General features: G+C 35.5%; 1 protein-coding gene and 1 pseudogene across 14 annotated transcripts in view; both read left to right on the top strand.

Moving 5' to 3' along the window:
• CAMK2D (calcium/calmodulin dependent protein kinase II delta) overlaps positions 1-17,026 on the top strand; it is a 326,597-nt gene that overhangs the window by 198,110 nt on the left and 111,461 nt on the right. The window lies entirely within an intron of this gene.
• Positions 11,589-16,088, top strand: LOC135363633 (large ribosomal subunit protein uL22-like; annotated as a pseudogene).

Here is a 17,026-nt window from a genome sequence, read left to right as displayed (position 1 = left end):
ACATTGAAATTTTATTTTTAGCATTGGCTTAAGCTTTCAAGATAAATGTCATTTACTGTCCTATGTGTTCATATTAGGGTTTGCAGTTTCATTTTTATTGTTTGCTATATTTTTCTAGTGTCAAATATAATTCCATATAGTTGACGTAAAATAAATATTAGATATAACATAGTCTAAGATAAAAATCCATGCCTAGAAATATGGTAAAAACTAAATATGCTGTTTTTGGTACCTTATCATTGTAGGATGCAGTAAACATTGTGGCTGAGAGCATAACATATAAATTCAGATCCATATATGTGTTCCATATCAGCTACTTTCTAGCTATGTGATTTTCTGTAATTTATCTTTGCCAGGCCTCATGTTTTTCATCTCTAAAATTGACATAATATTATTCATAAGATGTTTGAATGGATTAAATAAGATAGTCACAGAGTACCACAACAAAGCAAGTGCTTTATAAATCTTACCTTTTTCTTTAAATGTCAGCTATTATAGCAAATATCCACAGGGTGTAAAATCACAGTTGGTATTGGCCACCTTGATGATTCCAGCTCAGTTTTTTAGCTATGGGAGTGGAAGTATGTACATCTCCCATTGAGGACACAGAAGGCAGCCAAAGACAAAGGAAGCAGGGCTAGGCTAATCTTTCAAAAGACCAAGTCTCAGGTATATTGGCTCTTTTGAACCCTTGATGACATCTTGTCTTTAAGCAGTTGATTGGTCTTCCAAAGGGAAGAGCAAAACTAATGAGAAAGAGGTGTCTGGAAACAAGTATGCAGTGCTAGATACAAAAAAGTTGTGATGGTGGGACCTAGGAAAGATGAATTTTTATGCTAGGAAGTATGTGCTTATAATTACCAAGTTTGAGTATCCATTTATGATTTTTCCTTGTTGATGGAACTCAGGGGTGCAAGCATCTACATTTTATACTTTTACTGCATTAATCTGACAAAAAGACTGAAACCCTGAAATTTTAATAAATTTGCTTATTATAAATGTATAACCTATTTGTGTGACCTTGGATGTACCAACTTCTTTGTACCTTAGTGTCTCTGGCTAAATAAGGCAGTTGAAAGAATAAATTATATCTTAGGTAAAAAGCTCTAAAAATGTATGGTTCTCTGTATTTTTATTTAGAACAGGGTACAATATTCTTTTGAATTCTTTCCTTCACACAAATTTATTCTCTTCAGTTTATACATAGACTTTTCACTGTAAATCTCTGTTCATGCTGCATTACCTTCAAGAATAGAAACAAGACCTAACAGTTGTTGACACAGCAAAAGTTCACGCTTTTCTATCATAATAATAGGCACATCGAGTCCCGCATCGGGAGCCTGCTTCTCCCTCTGCCTCTCTCTCTCTGTCTCTCATGAATATCATAATAATAGGTAACATTGTTGAGCTATTTATATATGCTAGTTATTTTTCTGAGTATATTATAAGCTTTTTATAAGATATTATATCATATGTAAACTGAAAACAACTATTGGTCTTGTTACTATATAAATGATGACTTTTTTTTAAAAATGCATGCAAATGACCAATTAGCCCATGAAAATATACTCAGCATTACTAATCATTAGGGAAAATATAAATTAAAACTATTGTAAAATACCACTTTATACCCATTAGAGTGGCTATTATAAAAAACAAGCATTGTCAAGGATATGGAGGATTTGGAACCCTTGTGTATTGCTGGTGGGGATGGAAAGTAGTGCAGCCAATTTGCAAAAAGTTCGGCAGTTCCTCAAAAAGTTAAACACAGAATTGCAATATTTAACTTTTCAGTGTATACTCAAAAGAATTGAAATCAGGGACTCAGATACTTATGTACCAAGGTTCATAGCGTTATTCACAATAGCCAAAAAGTAGAAACAGGCTAGATGCTCATCAACAGATAAACAGATGAATAAAATATATACACACAGTGGAATATTATTCAGCCTTAAAAAGAATGAAGTTTTGGTACATGCCACAACATGGATGAACCTTGAAAATATGCTAAATGAAGTAAGCCAGACACAAAAGAACGAATATTGTAGAGTTCCACTTATATGAAGTATCTAAAATAGGCAGATTTATAGAAACAGGGGCTGAGGGGGAGGAGGAAATGGGGAGTTTCTGTTTAATCAGTGCAGAGTTCTGTTTGGGGTGATAAAAATTTTTGTAAATAGATAGTGGTGATGTTGCACATTGGGTGAATTGTGTTTCATTCCACTAGATTGCACAGTTGAAAATGAGTAAAAGGATAAATTTTGTTATGTGTACTTTACCACAATAAAAAATCACTTTACCACAAAAAAATTACTAGAGATATCTAAACACACTATATGGATAATTTCTATTTATAAATCTGTGGTTTAAATATCAAGTTATTGCTAATCACTTCTACTTCTAAATTTGTAAACTTGATACCCAATACAACAATGACTAGTTATGTGGTTGCTGTATGTTAATCAAAGTGGACTCACTGTATTGAAATAACAATAGTTATATCTAATGTTCATTGGGAACCTATTGTGTACTTGACACTATTTATGATCTTCGACTATATTAATTCCTTTAATGCTTACATCGACTAGGTACTATTTTTTGTTATTTTGTCAATGAAGACACTGAAGCTCAGAGAGATGAAATGACTCTCCTAACCACACAGGCAGTTGCTAAGTAGTGGACTCATAGTTCTAACACAAGATGGCAAACTTCTAACCTTGTCATTTTAACCAATTTCAGATTCTATCCATATTTGTTACAATGTTCATTTTTTAGCTCTGATCTGCTTTTTATTGTTGATCGATCTTAATGCCAGTGGTTCTAATAATTAATTCATTCAACAGACATTTATATCCTGCCTTTTATTTGCATTTACTCTTCTAAGCTCTGGAAATACAGTGATGGACAAGACAAAACTTATATTGTAGTAGTTGGGGGAGGAGGAAATAGATAAAAAATAAATAAACAAGTAAACTCAGCAAGATGATTTTAGGTCATTTGTAGTGCTGTGAGGAAAACAGGATGCTATATGGTGAGTCAAGATGAGGGGCCGAAGGCTGATTTAAAGGGGATGATTAGGGAGGAGTTGCTATGAGGTGTCAGGAACAGAAGCCTAAATATTGAAAAGATCTGGAAGTAGAGATTCCACACACAATGAGCAATAGGCACAGCCTAAGAAAAAGTGACCACGGTGAGAAGCAGAAGGAAGGCCATTATGGCTGAAAACATCACAAGGACTAGGGAACAGGGATGCAGAGTAACACATAACATAGGTATGGGCCAGAGCTCAGAAGGCCTTGTAGGCCAAGAAAAGGAATTTGGATGTTATATGTGTGCTGTGGGAAACACTGGAGAGATTAAAGCCCGGAAATTAAATGATCTGATTTCATTTCACAAAGCCTTCTTTTGCTGTAGTGTGATGAAGGGATTATGGGAGGCCAGAAGGGAAGTGAGGGAAATGGATATTACAGGAGTTCAAGGGGAAAAAAAATAGTTATTTGGGGAAGGGTGAGGACAAGTGAGAAAGAGAGAAATTGAAGTGCCATCTTGAAAGGGTAAATTGGACTTTTTAAAGTGAACTCTACATGTGTATTGCCAATGTATAAAGAATGTTAGACATTCAGAGCTTTAGGAAAAAATATGGATTTAAACTAAAGGAATTCCTGCTCCTCAATCTAGGCCAGAATTAGAGATGATTTCAGGCTCATAGGATAACGACTTTATTTTTCCCTGGGGAGAGCCTTTCCTTCATTGTTCTCTTTTCTGACTGAATCTCTCCTGTTGTTAGAACTCAAGATAATATTGAAAGAAAAATGTGGCAATGTCACAAAATAACTAATAGAGATTAAGATAGTTTATGATGAGGAAAATATGTAGAAATTCTGTTTGGTATTTCAGAACATCAAATAACACAACAAAATCTTCCAGAGGTACATGTGGGATCATTACTAGCCTCTGCTAAATTTTTATATTCTGCAAGAAGCCAAACTCTGAGTTCAGAAAATCTTTCTCTACTTTATTGTCTTTCCTCAACATCTTCCATCATTCCCAGAAGTGATTTAGATCTCATATTAGGGTGAATCTGTTACTTGGAGGCAAAGATGCAAAGATCAGTAGCATTTGTCTTGCATGCACAGATTCATATATTCTTTTACTGCATAATTTCTATGGATGGCATTCCTCCAGGCATTTGGCAAAAAAAAAAAAAAAATATATATATATATATATATATATACATATATATATATATATAGCATGAACCCTTTTTAATTTTCTATATTAGGTAAACTATAGGACCATGACCCTGTCTAATCACTAACCCCATACCCTGTTTGTTCTCTTTCACAAACCAACACAGTGTGGCACTGGCTAAAAAACATTTCCTAATCACAGACTCATCTGCATCTAGTGACCTAGTGGCAAGGTATTTGTGGTCTGATTGGGGATTGACCACATCCTGTGGTTACATGTTATTTTTTTTTGAAGACTCTTTAAATGTCTTAACTGCTTTCATTTGATGTTTCCACTGACTTATTTGTAGTAATAGCTAAGCATTTATGCTTTGAAAATTTCAGCTTATGTCTTTTTATATATTGCATGGATATTTGCTTATACCTGATGATGTTCTAATACATTGTCTATTTTCTATTTTTTTTTTTTAAGGCTCTATACATAGGCTCTAATATACCAACACTTGGGAAATACTTGCTAAAAGAATAAATGTGCAAATGACTGGAAGGACAAGAGTTTAAAATTGCCCCTTTAAAGGACAATTTTAATAGTAACTTTATTCAGAATTCCACTATCCTGTTTTAACTGATTTGATATTTGCACCTTCTCCTTCACAGTAATGTTTATTGAGCTACTAATTTGTCTCAGGCATTGTGATAGGCTCATGTGTTAGGTATAGAGGATACAACAAAAAATTAACAAGGCATGGTTCTTGCTATTTTTGATTTTGAAATATATTTGGGGATTTAGGTGTATAGCAGATGGTCTCAGTGTCATATGGAATTTAAATCAAGTAAGCACAGTGTGTTGTGAGTGGGTTTTAGAGAAGGCTTCCTGGAGAAGTCTAGGGCCTCTCTCTTGAAGAAAGTATAAGCTCAAGGAAAACAAAATCAAGGCTATGTAGGCATTATTAGCTGTAAATAATATTAAAATACATGAAAACATAATGCATATAGCTAAAGCCCAAGGCAGTTGGTATGGAGTAAAAAAGTGAGAGCTCTGCAAGTGAGAGCCAGGTCATGGAGGTCTGTGTATATCTTGGTAAGGATGTGGAACTATATGCTTCAGGCCGATGAACCTCAGCTTTTTGGGAAAAGGTCACTGATGCCTGGACACTGCACTTGAAGCACTTATGTAAGATGAACCCAGTGAGAAGCCTTTACATAGGGAATGGGTAGCCATGGAAGAAGCTTTAGCAGGGCAGTCACATGGTCAGATTTGCTTTTTAGATAGATCATGCTGGCTGAAATGTGGAGGGAGATAAAACTGGAAGGAGGGTGATCAATGTATTTCTCCAGTTGAGAGATTATATGGCCATGACAGCAGTAGAACGGATGGGGAGAAAAAAGTATTGTGAATCAAGAAATATTTAAAAGACAAAATTAACAGAGCTTATTAAGTGATGGAGAAAAGTAGATAAAATTAGTCAAGAATGATTAGCCAAGTTTTTGACTTGGTTGGCTTTGTGGACAATTGTACTATTAAATGAGATTTGGGATATGGGAGGAGCAGCAGATCTTGGGAGACAATAAAGTTAATTGAATTTAAGATGCTTGTGGGACGTCAAGTTCCATATTCATTGGCATGCACATGCCAGCTTAAATCGTAAGAAGTATCATTTTCACAAGGGAATTACCTTATTCCATATCAAACACTAAGGAAGTGACTGGAAAAAGAAAGTGTCTGTAGGTGAGACAAGTAGGAGGAAATTCCGAAGAACAGAGTATTGTGGAAACAAGGGATTATGTGGAACTAATAGTCGTCAATGTCAAAAGTAGTAGAGGACCCAATGTCAGGTGAATAGTGGCTTAAATGATATTTGAGAATGTTGATGAGTGTTCTGGTGATCAGTCCCTCTCTCTTGGCTGGATGAAAACATCAATGAGATTAGGAAGGAGCCTATAGAAAATGGAGGAGTCAAGGGGCTAGGATCCTTTTTGAGGGAAAAAAATCACATTTTGTGGTCACAAATTCTAAATTATGTATTTATTTTTTCAAACTTTAAATTCATATCAGCTACTCCTACCCATGGCCATACCTTTGACCTTGTCATCACCCAGAACTGCTTCAAGGAACTAAAGGAATAGATGTGAGAAGGGCTGACCAAATGGACTATGAAGGCAATGAAAATAATAGCAGGATATGTGGGGGGAGAGGGCTAGAAGTGACCATATATAATGGTAAGGGTAACAGAGATGAGGGGGTGATAGATAGTAATATGGCAGATGGCATAAACTTTGAAGGAGAAGGGTGTTTTATGGGTAAATGAGTGAGAATTCATGCATACTTATATTTGTGCAATAAGCATGTACTGAATTATTTTGTGTTCCAGTATTTTCACTTACATTGTAAACACATTTTTCATATTCATATATCATCCTCGTTATTATAATTTTAGTTTTAGTGTAGCATCTCATTGTATTTTTGCATCATAATTATTAACCCATTATTTAAAGATGGTCATTTAGGTTATTTTCTATACTTTTGCTATTAGGGATAATGCTTCATTAAATAGATCCCATTATATAGCTTTGAATTTCTTAATTTAATTCAGATGCTTCCTAAGTTCAGTGATTTTGCAGCTTTCAAGTATCATAAGATGCAAAATTCCTAGAGGGGAATTTTTAAATCACCTAAAATTCCTTTTGTAAATCTAATAGTCCCATTTTAATCCAACAAATGATACTCTAAACATAGTATACTTCAAGTCAAAGAATCAAGGATGATGGCGAGAGTAAAGGGCACAGAGAAAAAGTCACGTCAGAGTAAGGAATTGGAATGTTTCACGTTCAAAGAATCAGGGGCAGATGTTTTTCTTTCTTTTTTCAAATTTTTTAAATTTAAATTCAGTTTAATAAATATATATGGATATTATTTGTTTCAGAGGTAGAATTCAGTGATTTATCAGTTGCATATAACACCCAGTGCTCATTACTTCAAGTGCCCTCCTTAATGCCCATCACCCAGTTACCCCGTCTCCCACCCACCTCCCCTCCAGCAACCCTCAGTTTGTTTCCTATAGTTAAGATTCTCTTATGGTTTGCCTCCCTCTCTGTTTTCATAGTATCTTATTTTTCCTTCCCTTCCTCTATGTTCATCTGTTTTGTTTCTTAAATTTCACATATGAATGAAATCATATAGTATTTGTTTTTCTCTAATTAATTTACTTAGCATAATACCTTCTAGTTCCACCCACGTCATTGTAAGTGGCAAGATTTCATTCTTTTTGATGGCTGAGTAATATTCCATTGTACATATATATACCACCTCTTCTTTATGCATTCATCTGTTGATGGACATCTGGGCTCTTTCCATATTTTGGCTATTGTGAAATTGTTGCTATAAATATTGGGGTACATGTGCCCCTTCAAATCACTATATTTGTATCCTTTGGATAAATACCTAGTAGTGCAATTGCTGGTCATGGGGTAGCTCTATTTTTAAATTTTTGAGGAACCTCCATACTGTTTTCCAGAGTGGCTCTTCGCCAATTTGCATTCCCACCAACAGTTTTAGAGGCTAGGGCTGATGTTTTCCTCTTCAGAGGGCGAGAATTCATTTATGTGTGAAAACCTTCCTATTTTATATTAATCTATTCCAATTTGGTTACCAGGTGGTAAAGTAGCTTCAATATAAAGCATTAATATAGGAAACATTTTATAAATGGAAAGTAGATATGTAACAGATACAAGTGCTAGTTTAAAAGAAACTTAGTTATCTGCATGGGGAGTCTCTTTCATGGATTCACTAAGGAATTTTTGAATTCTAGGCTAGCTTCCTTTTTTTTTTTTTCTTAAAGATTTTATTTATTTATTTGAGACAGAGAGAATGAGAGACAGAGAGAATGAGAGGGAGGAGGGTCAGAGGGAGAAGCAGACTCCCCGCCGAGCAGGGAGCCCGATGCGGAACTCGATCCCAGGACTCCAGGATCATGACCTGAGCCGAAGGCAGTCGCTTAACCAACTGAGCCACCCAGGCACCTAAGGCTAGCTTCCTTTTACACTACCACAACCTGTAATATTTTTCACTAAATTCTTTTCCTCCCTTTTTCCCCTAGGACTGCTTAATGTGAAAATTTGTTTAAGCAAAATCAAATCTTGATACTGAATATATTTGGGGGATATATGATACTATGCTGAATTTGCTTATTACGATCTTTATGTAGTAAAGAGTTGAGTATAGGTATACTCCAGACTTGAATAATGTAGTTAAATAGACAACCTCTGAGTGGTCATCTAAAACAGAATTTTGCTACCACCTCTTTTTCCATTGTTTTCAACAAGTACCTCCTAGAGAATCACCTTTCCTTCTCTTTCTCCAACACTAAAGATATGCAGAATAGCACCATCCATCAGTCTATGCATCGAGCAACTATCTTAGAGTTGGAAATGCAACAAGACATTGAGACCTCCTAGGGTTTCCTTTTTAGGGTCTCAAAATGGTTTAGAATGTCTGCAACACCCTCTTTTCTCCAGGGCTGAAGGCAGGAAGAGGGAAAGAATACACAAGAAAAACCAGAATGAGGCTTCTTTGAGAGACAAAGTGAGGAAATCTCTCAGTGAAAGAAAACCCACACATTATACTTTAGACCCCAGATCCAGAGTATCTGAGGATGCATTACATTTTGACATCATGCTAACATCATGTGTTATGTGAACTTAACATTTACATTCCAGGGATGAATTGCTCTCAATAATGATTCCTATGAATATTATGTGTAAGAATATTTTATTTTCAAATCCACATTCTAAAGATATTATCACTGAATAGTGATAAAACTACTACTAACTGTGAATTAAGAGTTTGTAGCTCTGTAGGAATGAATAAAATTAGGTCTTATATTCCTGAGAACCCAATCGTCTATTGAAAAAAATTTCCATTGAACCAAATGACCAAGCTTCAGTAAATTAAGCACCTAACAGTGGCTTGCACATAAACAGCAAATAAATATTTTTTGATTCAGTAAACAATTATTAAATTCAAGTACATTTTATCTTCCTGAGCTGTTGTGATAAAAAAAAATGGAGGCAATCTAAGATTTTTGTAGGTAACAATTAAGTATAAATTTGTTATTCCTTCTTTTGCATGTTAGCCTGAATAAGAAACATAGGTACATAGGTGAGGAATTTAGATTATTTGATAAGCTGTCTCACATCCCTTTTGGAAGGTAGCATAAATAACACACAAATACATGAATAAATGAATAATTTTTTAAATTGATAGTAATTTGAGTGATCTAGGCCTAGGTATGTCTTTCTATTCTAGATAGGCAGTATGCTTAGAAAGTGAGTATAAGTAAAATTTCAAATAAGTACTTAACACAGTAATTTGCATGTAGCTTGCTGATGTAAGGTTCCTAGGTATTTCTTAAGGGAACTCTGGCAGAATGAGGCAAAGAAGGTTTTATTACCTTCTATATAGCTTCCTTTCCTTAGAAAAGTATTCTATAAGAAATATGGCTGCTCATTAAGAGGTACAAACTTCCAGTTATAAAATAAATAATGTCATATATCCACATATATCATGTGGATATAATGTACAGGACAGGGAATATAGTTAATAATATTGTAATAACTTTGTATGGTGACAGATGGTAACAAGACTTACTGTGGGGATCATTTTGTAATGTATAAAAATATTGAGTCACTATGATATACATCTGAAACTAATAGGATATTGTATGTTAATTATAATACTTCAATTAAAAAAAGAAATATGGCTCTTTAGACCAGCCAGTTAATCTGAATTACTGCAGCTTTACTATGATGCTTATTTTTTTATTTTGAAATTCATTGAGCATTTTATAGCCAATAAAAAGTAAGATTAAATTACCAGAGTAAATGGCGCTACATTTTTTCACACCTACTAAGTAAGTGGTTATGTTTGCAAGTGTATGTATACGCATGTGCAATAAACTATTTATTAATATTCCAGAGACCCAACTAAAAGTGCAAGCAAAACATAAGAAATCTGTTGTCCAATAACAAGTATAGTACATTAGCAGTAGGATACTCAAGCTGAAACATGGAGAAAAACTTGTGAGCATAAATGCTAAACCTAGAAACAAGTACTAAATTACTTACTTACTATCGACTAAATCAAAAGGTTGGGAATAAAGCCAGGAATAATTCTTGGTAGTTTTTTAACAAAATTACTATACCAGGCATCCCTTCAAGAAGCATTGTTTCTATAACCCTGTGTAAAAATTAATCCAGCATTATCTTTTTGAAAAACCACTAGTTTTTTGGCTGTTTTGTTTTTTAGGCTTTTTAAAATTCTCATTAGATGATTCTTTATTCAGATATTTGGGGGAATGTTATGATACCATAAATTAATTTACTATTAGTTTCCGGTGTGAAAGCATAATCACATAATCACATACCAAAAAGAATGTTGGTATAAAGTGGAACACTGATAGCATTTGGGAGAATGTAGCTTCTGGAAGTCCCAATAGTGGTAGGGTGTACCATGACTATTTATTGTGAAGAATGGAAGGAAACAATATTGGGACCAAATAAGAAGAGATTGAGATTCCTACTTCAATGCTTTTGTTCCGTTGCTCTCTCCTTTCTCCACTTAGACCCCCATGGCTGCTTGGGCATTCCTTTCCCATGTTTCTTTCTGGCTAACTTCCTCATTGATGTCAGTTCCTCTTCAAACAACACCTCACCTGTGAAGTTTTCTCTGACCCCCAGAAAGAATTTATGATTCTTTCCTCTCTTTTCTTTTATTCTTTGCGAATTTATTATTTCCTCCTCTCCTCTTGACAGTCCTTTGTACAGTGTAACTTCCTGAATCCAGATAACAGTGGTCTGGAGCCCTCTGTGAAGCCTAGAAAATGGGACGTGTAGGAGGAGTTCATTGTACTAGAAAATGGGACATGTAGGAGGAGTTCATCGTACACTGCAATAAGTGACAAGATATGAAAGGACTCCTGGCCTTACTGGCGTTGGGCATCAGTTGATAAAATGCTCCCTGTGTATGGTACTTACTGCTTAGTCATCAGTGAGCTCTTACAGAGGCCACATATGTTGTTGTATTTGTGCTAATTTTCTTCCTTTTATCATACCAAAAAAATGAGTGTTGGATGAAACTCTTTTACCTACAGGTGCACATACTTCCTCTGTAAATGAGAAGATCCCTTGATTGTTAGGATTTGCCACATCTTAAGGATTCTTGTTTATAATCATACTGATACTTTTGTTAAAGCGTATTTTGCAGAAATTTAATTTTGATTTAGGTTTCTGCTTTTTCCATAAGACCAAATGATAGATTTTATATCCTTATATTCATATATATACATATATATACACATACACATATATAGCCATTCTTATTTATATCCTCATATCTGTTAGTATGGACAAACCTCATATATACTAGAGACGCAGTTCAGTGTTTGTGGAATGAGAATATAAATGACACTGATGTATAGGTGACAAGCTTAAGTCTCCATGACATTGTATTATCAGAATGAAAACCTTGAGAACAAATGTGTCTCTAACTGGAGAACTTAGTAAGGGAACTTCTGTTATCCCCCAGTTCTCAAAGCGATAAGCACCATGTAATAGCTTGCAGCCACAGGTAGCTTGAGCCCTTCCTTTGTAAACATCTAGACACTCACTGTGATCAGCAGTAACAGTAGGTCCTCTGCAGCAGAGAATCTGTTGCACTCCTGGGTATTCAAGACTGATAAATGCTAGCATCTCCTCTTGTCTGTCATCTTGAAAAACTCTAATGTTCCAGAATCTGGAAAACCTGATGTCTAATGGGGATGTATTGTCAAATTACTGGCTTGACTCATCTGTCACCTCTATTCCAGGATTCTTTCTGGAGTACTGTTTGTCAGAAATATGTTAAAGTCTCAGCTTTGGGTATAAATTCACTCATCCTTTGCACTGGCTTTGCTTCTTTTATAACATGATCTAAACATTTTGTGGCTAAATATAGGCTCATTCCTCTGATGACTAAAGCCAACTTTTAGATGAATTACTGAGACACAAAAACTGTTTCGGTCCAATTAATTTGTGAAATAAATTTTAGCTGCAGTGTTGTTGTTGTTTTTTTTTTTCAGTCAGAGACAGTTGCCTTGACACTAACAGTGAAAACTTACATTCACAGGAAGATTCAGCATAGCCTCAGCAGGACTCCTAGGCTGTTTAGCAATCAGTAAAAATATTAATGATATGTAGTTTATAAGGTGATGATGCTTATTTAGTAACATTCATCAGAGGGCTAATGGCAGATTTTTAAAAAAGTGATTATAATTTTTCTATAAGGATTATATAGGCATAAAATACGAGCAGAAATTGTGGTAATACAAAAATACAAATCTTTAAGATGGCAATGATTTTAATATGCAGATAAATTAAAAATAATCATGTCTATATTGTATTGCTTGAATCTTAAGTCTAGTGAATGACAAGAGATAATACAGGTATCAAGATTTTAGTTTATCTTTTATGTAGCAGTAATTCTGATAGATTTACTGAATTCCAGTTGTGCAGTTCATAAATCATTTCTCTGTAGTACTCAAATTATTTCTAATTAGGTGAAATTTTCTCTTTTTAAAACATATTTTGTAAATAATCTCTTGTATTTCTTTAGTATTCTGCAATATATGTAAATCTTTAAATGGTTATTATTTTTCTTTCTGTTTGAGGGTTTTTATTTTTTTTATGCACATTAAAGCATAGGGTATCGGGTGTCTTGTTAAGATGTTTGGTGTAGCTCTTCCCCTAAGCGGCCTGAGTTGACCTCTGAAAATGGTTCGCTATTCACTTGACCCAGAAAACCCTACGAAATCATGTAAATCAAGAGGTTCAAATCTTTGTGTTCACTTTAAGAACACACGTGAAACTGCCCAGGCCATCGAGGGTATGCATATCCGAAAAGCCACCAAGTATCTGAAGGATGTCACTTTGCAGAAGCAGTGTGTGCCATTCTGTCGCTACAAAGGTGGAGTTGGTAGGTGTGCCCAGGCCAAACAGTGGGGCTGGACACAGGGCTGGTGGCCCAAGAAAAGTGCTGAATTTTTACTGCACATGCTTAAAAATGCAGAGAGTAATGCTGAACTTAAGGGTTTAGATGTTGATTCTCTGGTCATTGAGCACATCCGGGTGAACAAAGTCCCCAAGATGCAGCATAGAACGTACAGGGCTCATGGCTGGATTAACCCACACATGAGCTCTCCTTGCCGCACCTAGATGATCCTTACTGAAAAAGAGCTGGTTGTTCCTAAACCAGAAGAGGAGGTTGCACAGAAGAAAAAGATATCTCAGAAGAGACTGAAGAAACAAAACCCTGTGGCCCGGGAGTAAATTCTGCAGAATAAATGCAAATAAAAAGGAAAAAAAAAAGATGTTTGGTGTATGTTAGAAATTTTCCCTTCATTACTTAAAATAAGTATGTTGTTGGGCGCCTGGGTGGCCCAGTTGGTTAAGCGACTGCCTTCGGCTCAGGTCATGATCCCGGAGTCCTGGGATCGAGTCCCACATCGGGCTCCCGGCTCGGCGGGGAGCCTGCTTCTCCCTCTGACCCTATCCCCTCTCATGCTGTTTCTCTCTCTCTCTCTCAAATAAATAAATAAAATCTTTAAAAAAAAAATATGTTGTTTTGCAAGTGAGATTTTTATAAATATATATATATAACAAATGCTGTATACATATATAAAATGATAGCAACTGGCTATAAACATATAAAAAAAACTTCTTTTAAAAATGTGACTAGGATATGCAATTAACTTAGACAGATGAAGCAGAATGGAATTTTTCTGTATATGGTTTATTTATCTTGCAAATCACCTGAGTGTATTGAACATACAGCATTTCTCCTTTGGTCTCACTTCTTTAACTGAAGATTATTCTTGCCCAACTGTGGGTCCAGGCTATAACTCTCTTTCAACTAGATATCCCACACTTCTAAAAGAGTGTCTTGCATATTTGGGTATGAGCCCAGCTTCAATTATAGGGACTGGAAATCTAAGGAACAGAGCTGATGCTTGGCAGGTGGGCCTAATGTCTCAACAGGGCACTCACCATTGTCTACCTGGATGGATTATCAGCTTTTTCTATATACAGTTTTTCTGTTTTATATATACACAGGCACTGTAATATCAGTTGTCATGTCTTATTCTAAAGAGTTGAGTGTATTAGTATATCAATTCATCCATCCTCATAACGTAAGTGTATGTGACAAGCAGGATTTTGGTGAGCTAAGGACTAGTGCAAAACTATGTGCAAGTTATCAACTGCCAAAAAGGTAAGCTGCCCCTTAGTAGACCAGCCTCAAGTTAGAAGAGAGAAGTAGCATGATAAGACATGAGAGAGGCAAGCAATTCTTCTGGTCTCTAAAACATAGCTTGCACAGCCCTAAATTTAATTTTAAAATTTCCGTAAGGACTTATAAAGGATTCTATAAATGTCTCACACCTCACAGACACCACAGAAAGATCATTTACTTTCAAATTTGATACTTCCAGAATGCGAAAACCTTGGGTGCCTTGATAAGTGTGTATTTCAAAGAGGTTCTGGGGTTATAGTAGTCACATCTTGGTGAGTAGGGGATAGCCTGAACTGAATGGGACTTTGTCAAAGATCAGTAGAGCCACACAGTATACCTGTTAGATATTTCTGTGCCATTGGAGAAAGCTCCTGGTATGGACACTTTGCTTAAGGAATGGAATAAGGCTGGATTACAGCCCTCCCTTGCCCCCTTGGTTTGTGCCTTTGTATAAAACACAAATTGCACAACCTTATCTGGTGAGTGTGAATTGTGAGAAATGCTGTCTTTTCTTTTTGCAATTTATGAATCGGCAAAATATAGCAAAGAAAAATTTTGGCCTGACCTGACCTCATACAGTTGGCTAATACCAAACCAGAATGTTGAGACCACTTCTTTCTCTATTTGACCATGCTGCCTAACAGTGAAAGAAATTACCAATTTTCATAACTGGCTGATGTAGAACTATTTATAGCTTTCAAGATTATGATATAGATAATTTTCTAAAGCCCTCTAGAACCCACAAAGAGGAATAGGAAATAGTACCACGTAGTCTTCATTAAATTATACTCTTTATTTTTTCATTGTCATCATCATCATCAGACATTTTGGTCCGATTTATTTTTTATTGTGGTAAAATACACATAGCGTAAAGTTTGTTATCTTAACCATTTTTATGTACAGTTAAGTGTCATTAAGTACATTTACATTGTTGTGCAACCATCATTACCATCCATGTACAAAACTTTTCATTTTGCAAAACTGATACTCTACACCTATTAAACAATAACTCCACATTCCTCTCTCCCCTGAGTTCCTGGCAACTATCATTCTACTTTCTGTCTCTAAATTTTGACCACTCTCAGTACCTCATGAAATCATACAGTATTTGTCTTTTTATGACTGGCTTACTTCACTCAGCATAGTGTCCTCAAGTTTCATCCATATGACAGGATTTCCTTCCTTTTTAAGGCTGAACGATATTTCATTATCTATAGATACCACACTGTGCTTATCTGTTCATCTGTCAATGAACACTTGGGTTGCTTCCATGTTTTAACTGTTGTGAATAATGCTGTTGTGAACTTGGGGTACAAATATCTCTTCAACAACCTGCTTTCAGTTCTTTTGGGTATATACCTAGATATAGAATTGGTGGGTTATATGATAACCCTAGTTTTAATTTCTTGAGGAATTGTACTGTTTTCCACAGCAGCTGTACCGTTCTATATTCCCACCAATAGTGCACAAAGGTTCCAATCTCTATATATTCACCAACACTTACTTTCTTTCTTTCTTTCTTTCTTTCTTTCTTTCTTTCTTTCTTTCTTTCTTTCTTTCTTTCTTTCTTTCTTTCTTTCTTTTCTTTTTTCTTTCTTTCTTCCTCCCTCCCTCCCTCCCTCCTTCCTTCCTTCCTGTCATTCTAATGGGTGTGAGTGGGTAGCTCATTGTGGTTTTAATTTGCATCAAACATTTCTTAAAATGTATAGCTTTACAATTTATTCTTTTCCTTCAGAAAGCATTCATTTTGTTAAGCACATCTTTGTGATACATTGCCTGAGTGTTTAATCAAACAACCCTAGACTAAGGCATCTTGTTAAACCACACACACACACACACACACACACACACACACACACACAAAGATTATATAATAAGGCTAATGGCTGATTTTCTCATTTGAGGTTGGTGATATTAACAGAACAAAAATAACCCATTCATTTCTGCTTTTGCTTTATTCTGTGTGCCCTTAATTGTAGTTAGCAGTGTTCTTTTCATTCATGCTTTCTCTTGGTCATAGAATAGGAAAAACAGTTTTAAGAATATGAACTTTTGACAGTGGTTCATATTTTTCACATGCATTTGTGAAAGATAGATGGAATGAGAAAAGAATTGTAATGTAGAGTTGGCATGAGTTTTAGGATTGAGGGAGGATACAGAAGGTATCAAGTAAAGTAGAGTAAGGTGAGAGAAAGTGAAATCCAGAATGATGTTAAAAGGGTAGATTCAGCAATTAGAGATTAGGCAGAAAAACGGGAGTCAAGAAAGTGCTCCTTTGAAGGATTTTGAACCCTGCCATCCTACTCCTCTTCCCCCCTCTGCTTAATGAACATAGGTTGTACAGATCCCGTGAATATACTATCCTGCTTCTAATATCCCAAATTGTGCCTCCTCCAGTATGTTGTCTCTCTCCTCCTGGCCAGAATCAGTTTTGAATGGAACAGTTCCAATGGCCTCAGTTTTATCATCTCAATTGTGATTCTTTGTATGACTCAGCAAATCTATTTACATCAGG

The sequence above is a fragment of the Mirounga angustirostris genome, unplaced genomic scaffold, assembly GCF_029215605.1.
Source record: "Mirounga angustirostris isolate CCGP_5_RB_7025 unplaced genomic scaffold, mMirAng1.0.hap1 SCAF_2, whole genome shotgun sequence".
In the NCBI taxonomy this organism is placed as follows: domain Eukaryota; kingdom Metazoa; phylum Chordata; class Mammalia; order Carnivora; family Phocidae; genus Mirounga; species Mirounga angustirostris.
Note: the sequence above shows the minus strand (reverse complement) of the source record. Positions and strands in the feature narration are given on the sequence as shown.